The sequence below is a fragment of the Periplaneta americana genome, chromosome 12 (genome assembly GCF_040183065.1).
Source record: "Periplaneta americana isolate PAMFEO1 chromosome 12, P.americana_PAMFEO1_priV1, whole genome shotgun sequence".
Lineage (NCBI taxonomy): Eukaryota > Metazoa > Arthropoda > Insecta > Blattodea > Blattidae > Periplaneta > Periplaneta americana.
Window position 1 is genome coordinate 121,239,892 of NC_091128.1, and position 25,526 is coordinate 121,265,417.

General features: G+C 34.8%; 1 protein-coding gene and 1 non-coding gene across 6 annotated transcripts in view; one reads left to right on the top strand and one right to left on the bottom strand.

The window, feature by feature from the left end:
- Positions 1-25,526, bottom strand: part of LOC138710858 (phospholipid transfer protein C2CD2L) — a 343,333-nt gene that overhangs the window by 144,556 nt on the left and 173,251 nt on the right. The window lies entirely within an intron of this gene.
- On the top strand, positions 16,657-16,729 carry TRNAT-CGU (transfer RNA threonine (anticodon CGU)). The gene has a single exon. It is a non-coding gene; the product is annotated as a tRNA-Thr (tRNA).

Consider the following 25,526-nt stretch of genomic DNA (forward strand, 5'->3'; position numbering starts at 1 on the left):
AAAATGTGGAACCCCCGCTTTTATTTTCCTTCCAAAGGAAGCTACTGCCAAGGAATCTTATCCTACAGCTTTCTACCGGATTTGAACCGGCGAACCACGGATCTAATGTCAAGTATACGAATCGCAAAAGCGCTGAGAAAGACTGTATAATTGTGAAAATCCGAAATTATCAACTAACCAGTTTGTGAAAGAAATATCAATTCAGTATTCCAAGTTTTATTGTAAGCAATAACCGAGTACTACTATTTATTCTTCTGGAATATTTGAACTATGAAGCGATATCAAGAATGTAATGGCCTGTCTAATCCTATAGGTCAGCATTATCAGCATTTTGCACGACGTGAAAGATAAATTATGTTACTGATTTCGTCGTCACTTTTACAATCTCGTAACGACTCCAAGTTCATAAATTGTAAAACTGTACAGCAGAAGTTTTTACACAAAACAAATACTGGAATATGAAGTCAACGACATAAATAAACGTGATGTTTCATGTGACTATCAGACCTCGAGTTCAGCGTCTAGTCTAGTGGAACGAGGCCGACACGGGTCTTGTATGAACACATTCCAACAAATTTAACCTTTCGAGAAAGATAAAGATAAATAAATGTTGCAAGTAAATTGCGCGTAATTTCCTACTGTACACATTACTCAGTAATTAACAAAAAAAGTCGAGTAGCTACCTCCCGATCATTAGATATGAGGTTAACGGATGTAAAATCGATATAGAGTGAAATAAATTGTAGAATAGGGGACAGATGTTGATTAAATGTTATTTTTCTTTCAACTTTAAAACGATTCTCTTTAGTTCAGTACTTCATTTTATGTTGCAAAAACCACATTTAGATCACGACTGACAGACAAATACCTTCGTGATCAACTACGACTGGCAGTAAGTGACATAATTCCTGAGTTTGAAACTGTCGCAGAGACATCCTGAAGTCAGTTAAATTTAGGTTGTGAAAATATGTCTTATATTTTCTAATTCATTTCTTTCTTAGTTACACGTACTACACATTAATTTGTAACCTTGTACTGTATAAAATTATTTTTAAGTGCTTGATGTAAGGAAAATGAAAATCCGTTAATAAGTCAGAGAGTTTCTTCACTTCTCCTTCGGGTGTCCGTCTCCCCTCCATAGGTGCTATGCACGTTACAGGTTACACAGTGGCTCGGCGCACGATCACATTTTCGCCACGGCTGCATTACAGTCATGTTTGAATAGAATTTATTTTAATTTCAAGAATTGGTAATGAAACTAAGAATGGAATACATTTGTAAATAAAACAAACTATAACTTATATTTTTTCTCCCTTGATAACATTCACAATACAGGAATTATGTTAAAAACTGATACATTCCTTTACTCAGTAACATCAGTTATGTTTCTTACCTAAGTCCGATCGAACATTTGTTGGACATGATGGGTCAAAGAGTGTACATTTCTTCACAGCTACCCCTTACTATTACACAACTGAGCCTCGCAGTTCAACAAGCATGGAACGACATTCTTCAGGAAGAAATCCAGAATCTTATTCGCTCAACGCCACGAAGATTTCAAAACTCTATTGCTGATCGTGGAGGTCACATTCTCTACTGAATCTATACTAATAATAAATCTGTAGCCGAAATTTTTCTGGTAATTTTCGATTTTCCAAAAATAATTGGTTCTAACATATATAATTAACCACCCTGAAACCGAAAATCGCTTTTTTGAAATTTTTGTCTCTATGTCTGTCTGTCTGTCTGTATGTTTGTTACCTTTTCACGCGATAATGGCTGAACGGATTTAGATGAAAATTGGAATATAAATTAAGTTCGTCGTAACTTAGATTTTAGGCTATATGGCATTCAAAATACATTATTTAAAATGGCGGTTATAAGGGGGCCTGAATTTAATAAATCGAAATATCTCGCTTATTATTGATTTCTGTGAAAAATGTTACATAACACAAGTTTCTTTAAACATAATTTGCGATAAGATTAATTCGTTGGAAAATTTTGATAGGACTGATATTTAATTAAATAAATGAGTTTTAAAATTAAAATAACTGCCATCTAAGGCCGTGTAATGAATTAAAAAACAAATGACTTCGTCTATAAGGGGCCTTGGACAGCAACAATCGAAAGCTATGAAAGATAGCCTACAGAGAATGTTTCTGTGTTTGTATGAAGTAATATCGGAAGCTAAATTAACCTATTTGTATAATTAATTATTATTTCACCATTGGAAAGTGTAGTTTCTGTAGATGGACATAATGCTATAATGTTATTACAGTAACTTCTGATATAATATAATATAATATAATATAATATAATATAATATAATATAATATAATATAATATAATATAATATAATACAATACAATACAATATAATATAATATAATATAATATAATATAATATAATATAATATAATATAATATAATATAATATAATATGTAATATTATATAATATAATTTAAGTTATTTGAAGGGTTCACAACCATAGTGGGCCAAGCGCCATTTATTGAATACCTAGAAAACAAGGGTTAAAATTAAGTTATTACCATAATTCAATGGAAACATATAACAAGTAAAATAAAATACTGTATACACATTAAATCTAAATGATGTCAATCTTCATTAAACTATGGTTGCATGTACTAAAAATTAAGAAACAGGTTAAAGGAATTGTCATTGCACCAATGAGTGTCTCTGGACCAAAATGATCGCATTAATTATTTGGATGCAATTTAAATTAACATATTAAACGATTTATCCTTCTATCAAACACGAATGTTCCCTGGATTAAACGTCCTATTTTAATTATGTAATTACTTTATATTTATTTCTAACGGGTGCAGCGGAGCGCACGGGTACGGCTATTATATATTATATATATATATATATATATATATATATATATATACACACACACACACACACACACACACACACACACACACACACACACACACACACACACACAGGGTGATTCACAAGGATTTACCGTCCCTTACGGAGCTTATTTCCGAACACATTCTGAGCAAAAATTTGTCCTAATATCAATATTTTCAGAATTACACTAATTTGAAGTTGTTTGTAAAATACCATTACTCTTGAATTTTAAGTGTAAAAGAATATTACAGATAAGGAATGATCTAATCAGGAGTATCATTTCTTTGATTAGCTAATATTCCGAAGCTAAAAACGTGTTGTGAATTCCATAGTTGTTTCGTACAGAATTTTATTTTCGATTTTTAACAACAAAATTACATTTTCTTACGCATTTATCACGACAATTGTTACAAATCACGCCACTCTTGTAAATTCTTTAAGACTGTAAATTGGGATTCATAATTCTGCAACGCTTGGGAAAAGTGGCAAAAGTCAGTTTCCACAAACATTTTTTATTTATTGACAACTTACGGAACATCTGCTCGCTTGGGAAAAGAGACATAAGCATTTCTCCCATTATAATAATTCATACAGAAGAAAATCAAATCGACATAAACCAGTGTGAAGACAGTTTTTTTTCCTTTTCCTGTAAAATTAACATTTTTTACTTGTGCCACTTTTCCCGAGCACTATAGAATTAAACTGTAAATAATCACGTTCCTAAAGTCGTATGATTTGTAACAATGTGTTGTGTAAGAATGAGGTCATTTTTAGTTAAAAATTGAAAAATAAAATCTGTATAAAGCAATTAACAGCACATTTTCAGCTACAGAACATTACCCAACTAAAGAAATGACACTTCTGATTAATTCATTCTCTATTTGTAACATTTTTTACCCGTAAAACTAAAGGAAAAAGGTATTTTACTAACGACTTAAAGTAATGTAACTTAGAAAATATTACGATTAGGACAAATGCTTATATGATGTTTTTGTTCAGAATGTCTTCGGAAATAAGCTCCGTAAGTGACGGTAAATCCTAGTGAATATATATATATATATATATATATATATATATATATATATATATATACACACACAGCATTTTCTGCTATTTTATTACAATTAAGTTTGTTTTTATTTTTTGGGGCCATTAAAAATCATTTTCCCCAATTTCTATTGATTTTTATAGCATTTTAAAAAAATTCGTTTTATTTTCCAGCAATTTTACATAAAAATCGTAATTGCTACTTTTCCACTGTTTAAGAGTGGATGAAGAAAGAATAATGCTGAAACTGGCCAGGAAAAGAAAAGGAAATTGGCTGGGTCAATGGCTAAGAAGAAACTGCCTATTGAAGGATCCACTGGAAGGAATGATGAAAATAAATTCGGGGCAGAAGAAATCAAATGATAGATATCAATAAGATATACGGATCGTATTCGGAGACTAAGAGAAAGACAGAAAATAGGAAAGATTGGACAATGCTGCGTTCGCAGTAAAATATATGCCCTTGGACAGAACACTATGAATGAATGAAATAATTTTCTTTGCTAAGGAAACTGACCTTCATTCGGTGATCATAGTGATTCAGTAAGTTGACAAAGAATGTGGTGTGGATGCATTTTTATCTGGAAATAGTTCACTGCATCTTACCACTATTGTTCAGCTTACAGCTCGCAAGCGGGTAAACACCCAGAAGTGGAAGTTGTTTAAAATGTCCTTTAATATCGAGCAGTAGCGGCCGGTGATCGAAATCCTCGGTGAGGCCAGATGCAACTAGTTTAAGTGCCTCCGATAGGAAATGTTTACTTATGATATTAATTATTACTGTTATTATATTATTAATATCATTATTACTGTACTATTATTGGTCTATTATTATTACTATTAATGAAAAATAATAATTTCACTCACCAAATAAGCTGTCATGCTGCGAGTTTCAGTGATTGTTTCAGTGTAAAGAAGCAACCCTTATTATGTGTTGAAATTTCCCTTTCTTTCTTTTCTTTTTATTTTTTTCCTTTGACAGCAACAAACAAGGCCAACAGAAAAGTTTATTTTGCACTACATTACCACTTAACCATTTATGTTGCCCATACCAGGATGCAATAGAAACTCGTGTTTTAAGATTATCTGTGAGAAAAATTGTCAGCGATGTCGTAGGTATCTCGGTAGGCTCTCTTTATTTAAAACTTCCTTTCTTTCAATATTATTTCTTCTCGAAAAAGGACACTCTAACAATGAATTAACTACACCAGCATTATTTCTTGCATGTGTTTCTGTTTATTTTCCCGAAATACATAACAACATTGGCCCAGATTCACTACAGTACTACGAAGTACAATATTACAACACCCTCGCATAAGTCATAAACTAAGACATAAAGGGAGAGAATAGTGTGGGTCTCTGCCTGCCAAAGAGCTGAAATTTTTGTTATTTATGGCCTATTTAGGAAGACAAGTACCATTGCTATTCCCACCCCACTCTACCCTTGAGGCCGGCCCATGGATGGGAGGAGTCAAACCTGACCAGGCCACGAGGCAAGATGAATTGTGCCTCAGCTACAACGTTTTAAGCCCAACCTCAAAAGCCCGCGAAGACACACGAAATGCAGAAGCAGACCCGGTACGAGCGATCCTGGCCTCAGGAACAAATTTTACTGCAAAACAGGTCTATATACATCACAAAGTTTTCAAATGCTTCTACAGCGATACATGCTTCATTCAAATAACTAATACATTATATAAAAACACAAAATTTGATTTCAGTTAAGCCGAGTGACTGAGGCCCGGCCTCACTTGCCTCAGTCAATCAGCCGCCACTGATATTGAGGTTGAGGAACACGTTGGGTAGGGAGGGAGGATATTAGGAAGACGTTCGAACTAGCGAGGCTCTACTGTAAGTAGAATTTTCATCCCTCGTCCAACCCGGAATCTGAAACCGGAATTCCGGCAAGGAAAACTGACATAGCTGTCTGACTAAACTAACGGTGTGCGACATTATAAAAAATAATAATCTGACAACCGCTTTATGTTGAGTGATCATTACTTTTGGAATAGACTGTACGTTGTCCGTGTTAAGTAATATTTCCTTACATAACTTTCACTTCCCGTATAATACAAGCATTGTATGTATGTGTGAACAGAGACCTTTACATTAAGCACTTATCTATTCCATATAAAGCCACGGTTATGCAGCGAGTAGTATTAGCGGTGAAACCTTTTTTCCTCTGGTGATATCAGCAAGCCGCTCCGCTAAGCGTATAAGGAAAAGCAATTAGTCAGAAGTCTCGATTTCGTTTTTTATAAGTACCTGCACTAATCATGTAGGGTTTAGATTCTTCATGGGTAATTATAACGACTTCCATGTAGCAATGCATGAAAAGAAATCATGAGTTAATAATTGACTAACAAGATCTTTTTACAGGAAGAGACTTTAAAACCCGTATCATTTTGGAACGTAACACTTCACGGTCTTCGACACAAATGGAGTGAACGAGGGAGAAATTTAAACTAATTCCTGACACGCAGTCTTTAAAAACAGTAATTTAGGTCATTAATTAATATTATAATGGTCCGTCGTTGTGGTTATGTGAATAGTTTGTACGCCTCCCAACCAACCGGTCTGGTCTTCCATTCTCGGTGTGGGCAATGAAAGAAATTCATCTTCTGGCCGTTGTTTTGCGACTGTCCTGTGATGTCTCGACGATAGCCCTGCTTCCAAACTATGATATTATTATTCTTATTATTATTATTATATTATTATTATTATTATTATTATTATTATTATTATTATTATTATTATTAAGGAGGGTAAAGCAGTCGTTCGTTAATCAACCTATAGAATGTTGTATATATCTTACTTCAATGAATTAGCCTATATTTCCCTTATTCACGTGGACTGAACTCTCATATTCTCTTTCCGCCTAATTACTTTAAACTCATAAGTGGAATAAAGTGCTATGTCGGTCTAATTTTGAATAGATTATACATAGTGATCTTTTATTCGTCGTTAACAACGAATCCCTTTTCTCAAGTTTCGTTACTTACTTCTTTCTGTCAGGATTAAATCTATATTGCATGATTCGAAGGCCGTTTTCAGATGTAGAATTTACAGATTTAACTGCAACCACTTATAAATTACACTACGAATCGCCACTGATTTATATCATCGTTGTTCCTGCAATAACTTCTATGTGACATATTTATCGATTTTCAGACTTTTGCTCTATTAAATAACTTAAATAGTAATATAGCAAATAATAAAATCTCCTATATGTAATTATATTTATTTGTTTCTAAAATGTAAGAATTCACAGTCTCCTATGTACGGCTGACGTAGAATGAATAAATGTGTTTTTTCTTCCTACTGAATTTTTTTTTATTTTGCACATAGGAGTTATTGCAGGAACAACGACGATATGCTGACGAGTTTCGAAACTAAGATTGTACTTTCTATCACTCTTACAAGGGGATATTCCAAAATTATCAGGTACAAAATTCTCCTTGAAAAAGTTATATACAGAATATAAAGGTAACTTTTTCTTGTCCAATGGCAGGGCCCTTAACTTGTTAACAGCCTCGATTCTATGAGCGATTCATGGATGTCGCTAGTGCCGAGAAGTGTAGACCTTAGTTCAACAGAGACAATCCAGAGTACACCGCAGGCAATGGATCTACATTACACTCGTAATAAATGATGATGATGATGATGATGATGATGGAGAATTATTGGGATGTTACAGGGGAACCGGGGTATCCGGAGAAATCGTTGTATTGCATGCACCATTGGCTTGCCCAACACAAGTTATACATTCAGGGTAGAGAGGAATTTGAACCCCGGTCCCTTGACTTATAAGCCCAGTGCTCTAGGACTGAATCATGAAGGAAATGTTCAACATAAAAACTAACTGTCAACATGAACTGAAATGTACAAAGAGAGCTTAAAAAATAAATGGAGAGCCCTCCTACGGAGAGGTCCGAAAGGTTTCAAACGTAGAATTACGTCGACAGTTCATGCGGTGAGAACGGAGTAGTTTTCGTTCGAGAAAATAGGAAGGAAATAAAGATTTTCAACAATTTATTATATTTTATTTTATTTTTAATTTTACAGAGTTCATACATGGTGTACAAGGGTTGACAGAGATAGTATCGTGTGTTACGCTCGGGAAGACGTGGAAGGCATCGGTTCACTGTGGTAGCGAAGCCGCGCGAGCACGGTTTTGGTATCCCAACGTGCTCCGTCCACCTCAGCACTTCCGCTAGGTGCGTAGCGCGCGATCGAAACTTTCACAGTCGTGTACCCACATCCCTCCTCTTTTGAAACATGTACGGCGTTCCCAGTTTCCACTTTATCCGACTCGGTGATAACGTTGTTTCTGCGTTACACATTTTCGTTACATTAATCTCCAAAATGTCACCTCTGAGGAACGTTCGACTAGACAAATTCTACGTCAAAAAATTGGCTTTATATTGAAACTGTGCAGCCTCTTGCTAGATTATTGAAATACACGTTCTCGTGATCTTCAACATTTGTTCATTTCTAAGGTTCTCGACAAAATATAAATATAGACCTCTACCTTTGGAGTACTAAATTATTTCTATTGACAGAAAGAATGAGGAATTCTTACAGATGTTCAATGGTAGTAAAATACACAGTTCATGATGATTCAGTTAAAGTGTGATTCGTATTAATTTCTCTTTAGTGTAAGGTTTATCGCATCTGCCTTGCCTAAGCTAACGACAAAAAAGATACACTTTAAATATATTTAGAACTTATGTTTTGTAGCTTACATTAAATTTCCTATTGGCATATTCTTTTTCACGATGTTCGCATATGTTTTCAAACACGGTTTTTCCTTAACTCTGCGGAAGGTTACTTATTAGTTGTTAAATAAATACCTTCTTACTAAGATATCTTCGTAATTAACTATTCAATCTGACAACTCAAGTTGAAAAATGAATTACCTATCCAACTAGTTTTCGTAAAATGTTGAATTTGTAAACCTGTTATTTGCGTGTTAATTTATAATAAATGTCTCTTGAAAAGGAAATGTGTTATTGTTTTTACTCGTGTACAATTCTCCATTATGTAGAAATATAAACAAACCAGTCCTGACACGTAAGTCTTAATGGATGTATTATTTTCTACCTACTCCCACGCCATGGCACAATTCATACGGATGCACAGATGGCCACCGCACAAAAGATACCATCTACATGCAATACAATGACACAATAGACTTGCAGACTCCTTCATGCATCGCATGCAAGCAACAATACGCAGTCTGTGTCCTCAATCTCGCCAGAAGATAACCAGAACCTGCTCCTCGATTATCGTATCTGGAATAAATCTTTCGTCTTGACTGACAGTTTGATCTGCAGTCAGCATGCTACAGTGCCAAACGGGGAAAGACTGGTGTTGTATATGAACTCGAAGCTCACAGAAAAGAAGTGAGCTACACAGATACTGTAAAGTATTACAAAAGGACTTGGGATCATGACGCTTTCCATAAATAAATATTATCGAGACGAGTCCAGTATGAAGTTTATTTATCAAAGAAATTTGAAATAAATAACTGAAGTGAGGTGAAATAAAAATTTTTGTGCAATGATGGAAGAAAATGGAAGTACCCCGAGAAAAACCATCCTCAACGTTTGTTTTGTGGACTACAAATTCCATCACGACCAGGCAGGAGATGGAACCCGTGTCGCTTAGATGAAAGACCAGCGCTATAGGTAGGGGCAGGTATTTATGGAGATAATTTTATAATTTGTGTGTTTTTAATAGTGGTGTCGGAAATTGATTTATATTCATGGCGGGGATTAATGAAAATTTTGGAAAATACCATTATTTTGAAATTGGAGTATTAACTCAGTATGAATACTACTTTCCAAATAATTAACATTAAAGTTTCGTTGGATTCTGGAAAAGATGTAGTTTGTCCAATAGACAATATTTCTCGAATTGAGACTGTATTTAACACACACACTCAAATTAACACTTTCAAATTATTAGTGAAATGTTGAATTCTCCGTCTTTTGAGTTCACTAATGTAATCAGAATACCTGGAATACCATGTAATGTAGGCTACTTGAATATATAACAAATTAAACTGAAAAAAAAATCCGAAAAAAACTCAGAATATGAATTTCGCTATAAAACGACGCAATAGTAATAATTCGCAAATGTGTTCATATTTCGCTATTAGAACTCTATTTCGCGATTGTTTTATCAGAATATTATTAATTACAATTACTTAATTCGTAAAGATTAGTAAAAATATATTGTACATCTATTATGTCGTGATTTTCGCGATCTCCATAAATACCCGGCCTGGATATAGACCTAATGTTAAGTTACTGAAGCGGTTTTCCTCTTCCTATTCTTATTACTTCACTTTTTAAGGAAAGGGTTCTTTTCACTCTATCATTTTCTTCAGAAAACAGTCTGACTTTTCTACGCTGCCAGCATGATAAAGTCTCATCCGATGTCGATTAATGCGATTAGTTTCTTGTCAGTATTAATTTCATTGTAGTTGCTATTAATAGTAGATCTCAGGACAATTGGACGGAGTTACGCAATAAGACACCAACCAACAAAAACATTATTATGATGTACCGAAGTAGATATATTTCCGTGCAGGAATTCTGCGTTATCATATGATGAAGGATGGATAGAACAGAGAAAAATTCTCTCCGGCACCGGGACTCGAACCCGGGTTTTCAACTCTACGTGCTGACGCTTTATCCACTAAGCCACACCAGATTCCAGTTCCGATACCGGATTGAATCCCCTCAGTTTAAATTCTACCTCTCAGTTTTCCGTTTGGTGGCCTACTCACATGTACTGTGTCACAGAATATGTGAGAGTGGCACAATGTCCAACGCACTATGTACAGAGGTGAACTCATTACGAGTGACTAAGTGGCCGGGATCCGGCGGGATGAGCGCCGTCTTGAATCACTAAGTGATTACTTACGCATATCATAGTATTATGTTGTATTGAAGTATATATTATGATATTTCCGTGCAGGAAATCTGCGTTGGCTGGAGGGTAGGCCACCAAACGGAAAACTGAGATGTAGAACTTACACTGAGGGGATTCAATCCGGCATCGGAACTGGAATCCGGTGTGGTTTAGTGGATGAAGCGTCAGCACATAGAGTTGAAAACCCGGGTTCGAGTCCCGGTGCCGGAGAGAATTTTTCTTCGTTCTATCCATCCTTCATCATACGACAAAAACATGTTTTCGATATCGTAATAAGTTTGTATTACAGACACACAATTATGACACAAGACGAAATATTAATTCAACATTAGTAGAACCTAAATGTCTCACATCTGCTGGTCTAAAGCATAGCATAAATTTTGGCCCTCGCTTGTACAATGCTTTAACTAAATTACACCCAGAACTTCTAACCTGTAACCCACTAACATATAACAAGAAAATTAGGAACGTGTTAATATCTTCAATTTGATTAAATAAATTTATAGCCTATGTGTATGAATTAATCAACCTATGTTATATTTGTATTCTATAATTTTGAAATATATATCAGTCCTACTTTTCACGTGCGATATTATTCTTCTCTAGTGTTAATATTATATTATATAATTCCATTGCCGCTGTAATTATATTTTAGTTCCTATTATATTTTACTTATTTATTTTTATTATTATTATTATTTTTTATTTTAATATTATATCTGAACTGCGACCGATCACGAGCGCTGCTCATTCGGTCTCAAATTTTGTTAATACTACTGTATCTTCTTTTTATATTGCTTGTATTATTTTATTTCTATTTCTCTTGTTTGTTTTGTAATTATATTCCTTATTATGTATATTTAAATTTAAATAAATAAATAAAATATATAAAGAATTGAAATAAATTTGGTTATTCAATAAATATTTTATGCAAGAAGTAATGTAACATTCATACTGTTACAAAAATAGCACAAATAATAATAATAAAAATAAAGACTAATCGATTTTTGATAACAGACTAGCAGTTGAGTTAATATTGCAAAGCAAAATAAATAAATAAATTTTATTCAATTAACGAATTTTGCTTATAAATGGCAGGAGAGTGCAGATATCGTATTCTTGATTTTTTTTTTTTTTTTTGAGTTAAATAATCCAGCCAACAACAGACTTCTGCAAATACCTCAATTTTTTTCAAAATGTTGGTTGGTCTATTGTTGCGTATCTCCAACCAATTATTTACTAATTTCATGCAGAGAGCGATCTATTTGTTTTTATTTATCAGTAAGCTAATTCCCTAAAAGTAGGCAGGCAGAACATCTGGTTTCCAAATCCTTGCTATTATCACAGTTTAGTATATAGTGACGAAGCTTGAGTTGTGAGAGTGCTAGGAACAATTGACTGTGCTGGTACTATTTCGCATTGTCTGTAATGAGGCGATATTAGCGATCCTAGTGGTTAGCAACTATTTATGGATGCATATTTACTATGTATTGAGCTTCGTGACTGTAAATACTAGTCTGTGCTATTATCCAGATGGATTACAAAAGGAACTCAAGAGATGATTAATCGAATACAAATATTAGCCTTTTGATTGAAAGAAATGTCACATTCAAAGTGACGTTAACCGAAATTCTTACATAATATTTTCAAGTGATAAATCAGTTTTATTCCTATTGAAATTCCTGTACTAAGTAATAGTTAAATGTGAGCTAATTAAGGCCAATTTTATATCTCAGTTATTTATGTCTGTCGACCTTATTGACCTTAGACTTGGCCTCGGCGACCTACACCCTAGTTCAGCGACTGATGCCCACCTCCAGTAGTCCGTAAAGAAAACAAGTGACTGTCTTAAAACTATTAAAATTAGGCTGTGATGTAATTCGCAAGAATTTTCAGCTGTTGTGAGCGAAAAAGAGTTTCGCTCCGGACTTGCTGTAACAGTATTTCTCAATACAAGGTACAGGTTTTGCGGCGTAAAATTAGAATAATTTGTATGCACCGAAGAACTGGAAATATGCGGGTACATAAAGCCGAGTACAAGGTCGCACATCCAACATCAAGTTGCCTTGAACCACAATACGTGGCAGTTATAACGTGAAAATATGCATTGCTGTCTTGTTACGAACTACAGTCGTGTGGAGATAATTTTATTGTAAACTAGAAGACAAATGATAGAATTTATCCCGTAATGCGTAATTCATTAGGCCTATATCGTCTCTTTTCAACTGCAAAGGCTGTTCAGAGGAGATGGGGATTTTTTAAATATATATTTGTACGAATATAGGCGCTCCTGAATTAGTTCAGAATTCTGTACATACCTCCTGACTGTGAATTTTATTTCACATAGAAACACAATTTTTTCAATTTCTTATACAAAGTGGGCCAAAGAAACGGGAGATTTTAAACAGTGAGATGAAACTTTAGATATTGTATTAAATTAACTTTTATTGGAACATATGCATTATAGGGACCACCCATCACACATTATACGCAAAATAAGGTCAGCGGAAGTAATGGTTCGATTAGCGTTTTTATGATTCGATATTCGATAAGCATTAAATGCTACCAAATTGAAAAATTTAATAAAAAAAAAATTTAAACAGTTTGTTACTACTGATGTGATTTTAGTCACTTTGTATTATATTTTTGGTCCAGGGAAAATATATTTTACTATTACTGCCGTTATTTCCATTTTGAAGAAGGCTCAAGCCAACAATATGAAACTGACTTAATTTAGAAGTTGACAACATATTTTATGTCGATTATAACAACAATACATATCGATAGTAGCATTCATACCATTCAACCAATAAGGAGACTGGCCCCTATAATGCATCTGTCCCCTTTTATTATATGAAAATATAGAATATAGTATGACATTACATGTAACCACTACTTTTTGAAAATGACATCCTCCAAATGCCCTGCACCAACGTGCATACATTCTTGTAATTGTTCTTTGAAGTTTTTCATTACACTTTGCAACATTTCGACTGTGATGTTTGACATTTCTTCACGAATTGCTATCTTCGGTTTTTCAATGTTTCGCGGTTTGTAACAGTCAGGCTGAACAATGACAATGAATCTAAGCCTACTAAAATGATCCATTATTACCAACAACACAATAAAATTTTCCCGTTTCTTTCTCCCACCTTGTAGTTAATAAACATTAGATATTATTTAATCATAAACACATAATTCGTACTTTCTTCCATAGCGCATTGACCTATTTCTTCTATACAACGTCACAAAGTTATAAATTGTTATATATTTCAAAATATTATCTAAATTTGAAATAAAAAAAGCATCCGTAGGTCTTTCAGTAAGCTTTCCAAAAGTGATACATGTGACATGTATGGCTCAAGCTCTAAACAGGATATGCGAAAATATCCAAATCCGTCGACCTGGTTGGCGAGTTGGTATAGCGCTGGCCTTCTATGCCCAAGGTTGCGGGTTCGATCCCGGGCCAGGTCGATGGCATTTAAGTGTGCTTAAATGCGACAGGCTCATGTCAGTAGATTTACTGGCATGTAAAAGATCTCCTGCGGGACAAAATTCCGGCACATCCGGCGACGCTGATATAACCTCTGCAGTTGCGAGCGTCGTTAAATAAAACATAACATTAACATTATCCTAATCCTATTTTCCCAACATGGATAGATTGGAATAGAATGGAATTTTGGGAGGAGGCAATGTGACCCAGCACTGCGACCTTTCTGAGATCTGTTGTGCTAACTCTTTAACTAGGAGCATTCCCAAACCCGGTCGTATTCGCTGCGTTCCCAGGTTTCGAGCTTTTCTAATTAACCGTGCATTTAATCATAGAACGTAATATAGATTTTTTATTCATTTAAATGTACTTTATCGTCCCTTTCAATCTGTAGGATTATTTCACATCCACTCTGTATTAAGGCCTCTCTCTCTCTCTCTCTCTCTCTCTCTCTCTATATATATATATATATATATATATATATATATATATATATATATATATACTATATTAATATTGCCTTTATTCTGACTTGTGGAACCAATCTACAGTAGAGCTAATGGTGCAACTATACTCCCCTAAAGTTGGGCAGCAGGACACCCTAATATTATATAATACACACACACACAGAGAAAAAATATTCTCCAAAATTAATTGTCTGTCTTTACAAAACCTTTCTCTGCCATACGTTTTTCGGCACACTTTCTTTGATCTACTGTGTTGCAAATTAATAGGTGCCATCTTTAATAATACCTGAGCGCTCTTTCCATCTGAGCTATGCCGAGACCCGATTCACGTTGCCGGCCGAACTCTCCTCTTTTGTATCATCAATGGCTTTACTACCTGCATTTAAGACATATATCAGTAACCTTAAGAGTCGCTCACAAATACATTACTATTCCACTCGAAATAATTCAAATATTTATATTAATAAATGTAGCTACGTCACTATACAAAATAGTTTTATTAAACTCCTTTATAACAATTGCTTAAAAGACTTCCGGTACACATTAAAGGTCTCTCATTTTCGACATTTTCAATGAGAATCAAATCGGCTTTAATAGCTCAGCCTTTATAATACACCACAAGTGAATTTTATGATTTGAAACTATAGTTATTATTGTATTTTAATAACTGTATTGTATTTCATGACGTTGCTATGCATGTATTAATATTTTAAGGCAAAAAAAATCAATATAGGCCCTATAAATATATTTCCTTCTTTGTTAGATCAAAGTCATAAAATTGTCTGACATTTGATTTGGGGGTAGAGAGAGAAAAAAAACACAATGTTAATGAACATTGGCATGTAAACATTAACAGACAATGTTTATTAGTTTTAAGTGTGAAAACAACATGTCTCCACTTTCCGGTTTACAATCGAACCTGATTCCATTGGATTCATACTTCGAGTTGTTACCATTTGAACCGTAGTGCATTATTATTAGTAGTGATGTAAGCGAATAAATAAGTCACTGTCAAGGTTAATTCCTTATGTAACGGTCGGTGCAGTTATAAGGGAAGTTTTTCTTACGCAATCACAGAATATGAAACTCACGCCGATTAAAACTGAACTATATTCACAGAGAGCCCGTACAAAAGTTCGACGCTTTGTGATACTTTGAGTTCGCCTCATTCCTAAGATCAATTCTATCGCAGGTAATAACACGGTTGGGTAGGTAGGGCTATTTGTAATCATCTGTTTACGGATACATTTCATGACTTATGGTAATGAAAAGTTTCCATTGTGATTCATACATTCATACATTTTAACTGACGTTGATGTACGTGACCAATAGTGACTCAAGAAATTGAAACTGAATTCAATGAAATTGAAATTAACTACGATTTCTTAATCTACGTAAAGTTTTTAATTTTTTGGTACTACAGAATACGATTGTAACAGCAACAATTAATATTAGAGAAGAAAAATTCGCTCCTACGCCGGGGGATTGAACCCGGTTCCTTGGTTCTACATACCAAGCGCTATAACCATTGAGCTACGCCGAAGTTCAATCCAGAACACCGGATCGAATCCCTCTCCTCCAGTGCTTTTCCCTTAGTGACCTGACTCCACGTTCGACAAGTTGACATTTTTATATTAAGTCAACTGCCATTATACAAGGAGCGCACTCAGTTGAGTGTCTCGGTGGCCGTGATTCCACAGTAATATGCACTGTTGCTCGGAGAATCTACGTAAAGTTTTTAATTTTATGGTCCTACAGAATACGTCTGTAGCAGTAACAATTAATATTAGAGAAAAATTCTTTATTGTAACAGTAATTCGATCCGGTGAACTTCGGCGTAGCTCAATGGTTAGAGCGCTTGGTACGTAAAACCAAGAAACCGGGTTCGATCCCCGGCGTCGAAGCGAATTTTTCTCCTCTAATATTAATTGTTACTGTTACAGACGTATTCTGTAGGACAAAAAAAAAAAAAAACTTTACGTAGATTCTTCGAGCAACAGTGCATATTACTGTTGACTCCTGGCTACTAAGTCGCTCAATTGAGTGCGCTCCTTGTATAATGGCAGTCGACTTAATATAAAAATGTCAACATACATGTCGAACGTGAAGTCAGGTCACAAAGAGAAAAGCACTGGAGGAGAGGGATTCGAACCGATTCTGTGGATTGAACTTCGGCGTAGCTCAATGGTTAGAGCACTTAGTACATATGGTACATAGAACCAAGGAACCGGGTTCGATCCCCGACGCCGGAGCGAATTTTTCTCCTCTAATATTAATTTTAGCGATTTCTTAAGCTGAGGCAGGTTATGATTACAATGAACTACACGTATATCAATTCCTGTGTTTATAATTTATTTGTCGTGTATCGGTGGACGCATTTTTGCGATGGCGAAGCACGTCTACTATACTCTCATGACGTGGCGACACAAAGATCTACAACACTGGAGTCAGTTGGGCTGAAAATGTGCATCCCGAAGCTTGTACGAGCCTTATACCTTGCAGCCAAGGGAACAGCAAATTTTACTGGTTACGAGATCAATATTTCTTCCTTGGCATAGTGAAGTTTAGCCATTATTCACGCCACCCTTCCTCCCTCGCAGCACACATTTCTGACAGGGAAGGCTGGGCGCTTTCATCGACCATATTTAGGGCGTCCTGCTGCCCAACTTCAGGGGAGTATAGTTGCAGCCATTAGCTCTGCTGTAGATTGGTTCCACAAGTCAGAATAAAGCCAACATTTAAAAGCTAACATCCCGGAAACTATTTCACGCGCTCCAACTCAAATGTGCGGTGTGCGGAATGTTTGTATCCCCGCATCCTGTCCTCCATATAGGCCTACAGCAGCTCATAATTACTGTAAAAGCCGACATCTAAAAATAAAAAAACAGCATTTTTATTTTGTTTAGAAAACTCGTCTTTGTGTATCCCACCATAGGCTGCCAGGAATAAAGGAAGGTTTTTTCCCTTTCTATTCAGCACACTGTAAATAAAGGTTCGAAGACTAAGGCCCGATTGTATAAACCATTTAATCTTAGATCAGAGGTTAAATTGATCCTTGTTTCAGCTGAACTTGGAATTTTGTGTTGTATAAAGTCTAATTTGAGATTAATTTGTCTCAAACTAAAGTAAACTTTGACTGAAGAAATTTCTCCGATTAAGTTAGATGATCCAAGTTCAGTTATTTCTTTTCTGTTTGAAATATACGAGTGACAGATTGTGCAAATAAAATATCCATTATTATTAATATTAATAGATATGATAGGTACATTTATTTATATTTCTTTCAATTTCTTGCCTTAATACACAAACAATCTTATATTTTATAAGGCTCTATCGTGTTCAGCAGTATCAAATAACATAACCTATAATTATATTATGTTTATAACAACCATTAATTATTAACGGATATGATAGGTACATTCATAAATTTTCAATTAACTGTATTACTAAACGAAAATTGTCGTTTTATAAAGCTTTATTATGTTTAGCAGTATCAAACACCATAACATGATAACAACTCGGAGAACAGTAACCTTCTTCTTATTGTTCGCCATTATTTACATTGCACAAAAAACCAGTGTCTCCAACAGAGTTTACGGAAAGTCGTCAAAAAGTAGTTGTAAAGTCGCTAGATTTCTCATTATCGACAAAGAAAGATTAAATTTTGTCAGTATGGGGTGCTAAAAAGGTCGCTAAATTCCTATTTAAGCAATATAAAAGTTAAAAGAAATTGTTGTTGAAAAAGAGTTAAAGTCGCTAGATTGGCAACACTGAACAAACCTGTCTGCGCATCACGTTTTTCACCTGTTTATGCGATGTTGCCAAATCCTTTTCACGTGAACTTAGATTTCATTTGAACCAAGGTAATTTGATCGCAGGAAAGTTTTATACAATAGAAGAAGTGTCTGAACTCGGTTCACTTTTCGATCTTCGATCAAAGTTGATCTTTAGTCAGGGAGATTTATACAATTGGGCCTTAGTAGGTCTAATATCAGATTTCCAGTAACGTAGGTCAGAGTCGTATTGCCGCCTGTTTATACTATAACAATATAAAGCAATGAAAGGATTTAAATACAGTAAAATGGCATTATAATAAATTTGAAGGGACATCGAAAATTATTTCGTTATAAAGAAATATCGTTAAAGAGACATTAGCAATGATAAATGAAGACCTCCCTCAAAGAAGGTTGTATATCACATTTGTATGATTTTTACAGAAAACAGAAAGATTGTCAGTTCTTTGATGTACAACCTTATACCACCAGAAACTCAACATTGTCAAAAATGTGATATACAACCTTCTTTGTGGGAGGTCCTCAAATATTACCTTTAAAGAATATAATCACTGGAATGAAGAAAAAACATTCCTTTACAATGCGGTATTAAATGTTAGCTCGTACCGAACGCAGAAGTACAATATGAATCATATTTCCATGTGAATATACTGTATGTAGCATTCCTGGAAAGTAATAACTAGGGGGCAGATTTTAGCATATATTTGTATGTTTTATTTCTTAGTACAAAATCATACATATACTAGTCTACTGTTATTTAAATGCGTTTCAAGAGATTTGCATTCAAACAACAGTATTTTATAGTGTATATAAAATATATGCATACTTCAGAGGCCAGTCTATATTTCCGCTTATAATACATAGTTATTTATTTTTATCATAAAAGACTACGGTGGGAATTGCTCGAATCAAGGCGACGAAAAGCCACACTTAGCGCGTTGTTGAAGACACAAATGGGATATAAAACATGGGCCGACATCAATACTAGATTACTGACACCATCATATTTAGGCAGGGTTGATTACATTATGAAGTTTAAATGCAGAAAATAAAGAACAGAAGTGACCAAATTTTCCTTTGTTAACCGCACAATAGTAGACTGGAACAGCATACCTGCGGCAATCTTTCAGGGTGGTCCTCTCAAAATCAATACATTTAAGGAAAGGTTGAAAATATTAGGCTGAGATTTAATAGTAATGTAAGTATATATTATTTTAATGTACCGAAGTACATATATTTCCATGCAGATATTCTGCGTCATCATACGATGAAAGAGTAATGGAACGGAGAAAAATTCTCTCCGGCACCGGAATTTGAACCCGGGTTTTCAGCTCTACGTTCTGATGCTTTATCCACTAAGCCACACCGCATACCCATCCCGGTGTCGGACAGAATCGTCTCAGTTTGAGTTCCAACTCCTGGGTTCCCTCTAGCGGCCGCCCTCTGCACTACGTCATAGATGTCTATGAACGTAGGACTGAAGTCCACACATGTGCTGAGGTGCACTCGTTATGAGTGACTAGTTGGCCGGGACCCGACGGAATCTCCGTTCCATTACTCTTTCATCGTATGATGACGCAGAATATCTGCATGGAAATATCATATGTACTTCGGTATATTAAAAAAATATATATGATATGCGTAAATCACTTCGTGATTTAAGACGGCGCTTATTCCGTCGGATCCTGGCCAACTAGTCACTCATAACGAGTGCACCTCAGCACATGTGTGGACTTCAGTCCTACGTTCATAGACATCTATGACGTAGGGCAGAGGGCGGCCACTAGAGGGAACCCAAGAGTTGGAACTTAAACTGAGACGATTCTGTCCGACACCGGGATGGGTATCCGGTGTGGCTTAGTGGATAAAGCATCAGCACGTAGAGCTGAAAACCCGGGCTCAAATCCCGGTGCCGGAGAGAATTTTTCTCCGTTCCATTACTCTTTCATCGAGTAATGTAAGTGCAGTACAAATTATAAGCTGTGTCATGTAATTAATTAAGTTGATAAGTAATTAATTAAGGTGACTTGTAATTAATTACTTAGGTTTGCTTTAAAGTAGGCGTTATTTATGGCACAGTCTTTATTTACAGTCCTAGGTTTACTGCATTTATTTATTTATTTATTTATTTATAGTTAGAATTAATTTTACGTTTATTTTATCTATGTTATTTTATTATTGTAACTATTGCAATTTTATTGCTGTAATTATTGTAATTTATTATTTCTGTAATTACTGTAATGTTACTGTACTTTACCGGGAGTATGCCCAATTGAAGTGTTAATACATACATACATACATACATACATACATACATACATGCATACATACATACATACATACATGCATGCATGCATACATACATACATACATACAATTAACCCTCAAAATAATTTAGAAATACGAAAATTGCAATACGCAAATTACGAGAAACAGAGATAATGAAGCCACTTTTGAATTTCATGTGACTTATTGCAATCTGACGGCATTTAAGCGGTGGCACCAGAACACGCAGCTCAACACGATGCAGGAGAAACACAAGAAACGAGGCACAGCCAGCTATTTTGAAAGGAAAATAAATTTGAACTTCCCCGTTGGTAATCGATTCCTAGACTGCTGGATTTTTCGCTGAATACGCTACCACTTGAAGGCAGGTAAAGAAATACAAATATTTGTCTTTTATTATTCCGCTAAGTATAAATAAAAAAAAAATCCCAACTCTTAAAATATTGACCCATCACTAAGAACATTTAGTGGTACAATTGCATTAAAGCACAACAGTTGCACACCATATGTGTGAGAGCTTTAAGTAATCCCGCAGAGTTAATTCGTCTGTCAGAAATTGCCACAGGTCAATCAATACAACTAGAATAGTCGCACGCATTTAGAAACGTTAAAACAAACAGAGCTCTGTTTAACAAGTCAAAGCTCTGTTACAACATTCTGTAGAAACCATGTTAAACGTTTCACTGCTGTGAGTACTGATGAACATTGTTGAGGTAAGTCTATAACACTTTTATGTCTGAAGTAGTAAAAAGTACAAGGCAAACATTCATTCACTCTTACACATGTTCGCAAATAAAATGATTGTGTAAACAATTACGTAATCAACTGTTTCAACCTTCACAGTGCTCTCAAACGGAAGAGAACTCCAAAATGTTTGTTCCTTATTGCTTTTGAGGCATTTAATCCTACACTGAAGCTTTATATTGCTTTACTTTAAAATTATTAGCATCACATATGAATAATTCGAATGGAGAAAAGTCTTCAAATAGACTCTCCGTAACTAATAACTAGGATCATACATTTTTCAAACATTGCGATAAATGTCCTGATTAGTCATCTTTGCGAGTCACATATAGACCTATTCTAGTATTTTAGATGAATTATTAATGCCTATTTTTTATCTTTTAAATAACTATAGGGTCTATTATATTTTCATAAATTTATTCTAATAGTCTATAGCAGCGTTTCTCAAACTTTTTTGAAGTGGGGACCACTTTTTAAAGTCACAACAGTTCCCTTCGAAAGCAAATTTATCATTTTCGTAGCATATTTTAATGCCAGTACACTTATATTTTAGAATTGAATTAAGGTTCGGTATTTTGGTCCTCTGTTATGAATTCGGGTAGTCCCTGGCTGGGGTACAGGCGCGGCGCCAGATGTGCAGGGAAAAGATGTCGAGAAACACCACGTATATAGTGCTTTAAATCCCTCTTTTGTTGCTGAGAGTAGAGTGGGAAGTCGATAGACGGGTAGGGTAATAAATTTCATAAAATGCAGTACTGGGAGAAAAAGTGAAATTCGATTGCCATGTGTCATTGTCAAACTGAGATTTTAACTACAGTGTGATACGCAATTCGTTTGAATTTTATTTTTTCTTCTGTCTTGTTCGAAGGACCACAAGGGCAGATCTCGAGGATCACAGGTGGTCCGCGGACCATAGTTTGAGAAACGCTGGTCTATAGCATAGATTTTAACACTGGCCTCGTAAAAATAAATTTTTTTTTTTAAATCTTGAAAACTGCCATAAAATCAACTATTTTTGTGAAATGGCACTATGACAGAATGTCCATTCATCCCGTTTTTGGGCAAAATGTCTCACTGTCCCAAAAGATTTTCTGGGGACGCTGAAATGTCCTGCTTTTTTGTAATGACGCTTTGCCAATATATTTTACAGTGCAAAATGATTTGGTTTGTAGTTTGCAGATAGTTTGTTGTCCAAATACAGTGAAAGTCTATTAAGAAATAAACAAATTATTGGATAAATTCCAGTGCAAAAAATCTGAAAGGTTTCTCACTTCTGTAGTACTTAATCAAATAAGACAGCAGGAAGAAGAGGAGGAAATTACTTTGGAAGAATTTCACGGTTATGCTGATGTCTTCTATGACTCCTGCATTGAGTACATTAATGAAAGGTGTTTATCATTTCTCACACCATTTAAAGCCTTCGTTTGGATGTTATTGGAAAAGGAGCAGCTGAAGTGGAATATTCTGGATTATTGTTCTTTTGTTAAAAGTTTTCTGCCAAATTTTTCTGTTGATGAAGACGAGCTACTTGATGAATTTTCATGTCCACAGAGCTATCTAAATAGTAAAATCGAAGACAGTGATGAAATAAAAAATGAAAGTGTTTTATGGAAAGTGGTGTAAAATGTTTGTCTGCTTCAATAGTAAAAACATTAACATTCATAACATTCAAAACATGGTTCAATTAGTAGGATTTCGTCTGGGAATTCCTGGGTCAAATGCTGCTGTGGAACGTGTTTTTTCTCTAATGAACAGTCTATGGTCAAAGGATAAAAACAGGATGAAAGTTGAAACAGTCAAGGCCTTGCTCATTGTCAAAACACATTTTAATGACGTATCATGTGTTGACTTTTATGAGGAAATCTCAAAACAAACAGCACTTCTTGATAAAGTACACAAAACAGAAAAGTACGGTGACAAAGAGGCATCTACCTCTGCTGAATAAATGAAGAAGAAGCAGAAGTCATTTGGAGTCATTTCAATGCAACATACGAAGGTAAATTTGAATATTCATTTTTTTTTTTTTTTTTTTTTTTTTTTTTTTTTTTTTTTTGCAAATGTTTCCTTAAACTTTTTGTAAATGGCCTCCTTGTTCATACAAAGACAAAATGGACACCCTACATTATGACAAGCTAACTTACCAACGGATTATTAAACATACAATATTCTATTCATGGCTTCAAGTTTCTGGTACATAATTATCCCTGCTGAGTTATTCGATATACATCAGACAATTATCCACCGCATTGGGGAAACGAATTTGTTAAGCTAGTATTCACGGAAAATAAAATCTTTGTCAAATCTTCATCTAAGATTTAATTACTGTTCAGAGCTATGACACCTAATACTCCATTGTCCCTGAACCTGCTTTAACCCGTTGAGAATCATAGTTAATAGCTGCGTTGTATTATGCAAAACACGTACAGTCAGCTCGAGATGTAATTAATTCATTTGTAACAAGAGATGCTGTGTCAATTTAAATAGCATAAAATATTCTGTCAAATGAATAACTTGAAGAAAATCTTAGCTTTATATTGGCACACTTATCCTTCCTGCCTGCAGTCATATGACTGAAAAGAGCAGGTCTTCCCTTGAATTGTTCATTAAATGTTTTTCATACTACAATATCCAGTTCAATTTTCATTCCAGATAATTTAGGGGAGAAAATAAGACAAAACAACCCATATTATTTCAAGAAAGTCTCAATATCAACAGATTTACAAAATACAAGATAATCTCGAAGGAAATTCTTTGGACATGCCCAAATATTTATCTCTTTCTTTGGAACAATTGTCGCCTCTTAGGTACACACAAATAATATCCTGTATTGCCGAAAAGAGCTTTTCTCTTGACAAGAGTATCTTGAGTAGTTGAGAGACAATAGGCATAAATGACATGAAGAGATTCCGACACACAGTGATTATGAACTGAAATTCGTCTCTTACTTCAAATGCGAAGGCAACCTCAAAAATATGTAAGCTAACTTAGATCCAATGCTATATTTTACGAACTGTTAGTGCATTTTAGGGCATTAACTTCCTAACCCGACTAATAACACAATTTTAAAAAAATGAAGTAATCAGATGTAATTTTCATAAGAGTATATATTAAGTATATAACTGAAAGACTGATAATTCGCTAATTCACAATCATGGCAGCCATTGAGTTTGAGAGTTCAATAGCGATTGCATCGTGTTATTTTTTATAATTTAGATCTTTACTGGAATGTGTTCAACGTTTTCGAACCCGTTAGTGGTTCCATCCTCAATGGCACAGGCAAAAATGCATAATATAGATATTAGATTTTAAAAACTGCCAAAATTTCGAAATCTACTTATTTTGATATTACAGAAGCTATAGAAAGAAGTGTCAAGCATTATATTCCGCAACCTTCCTTTCATTTATATAAGACTCATTATGAGCACTTTGTATAGTTAGATTTATATATACGTCGTAAATGTACTGTAGTTCAAATCCCGCCAGCCACACAGCAGCGTGAGTGACATTTGCAAACACGTGATAATTTCTTTGCTCTGCTCTTGCAGTATGGTTACTTTCCGGCTAAAAACTCGGACTCCTAGAAACTTCAAAAGAAAGATTACAACGGTGTGAGGTCAGGCGATTGAGGAGGACAGAACATCGAAACTATTTATCAATCCATGTACCCAAAAATTTCTGAAAAATCAGCTTTAATTTTCATTTATATAAACCGGTAACAAATTCTCTCTTAGTATACCGAGTGCACGCCAGCGGAAATAAAATTTTCCTGAGTGATACGTACATCGAATATTGTTGTATGCAATTGAAATAACTTTTAAAGTATTGCTAAAAGCAATTTGAAAATACAGACAGACCACATAAAAATTGTCTGCTAAGA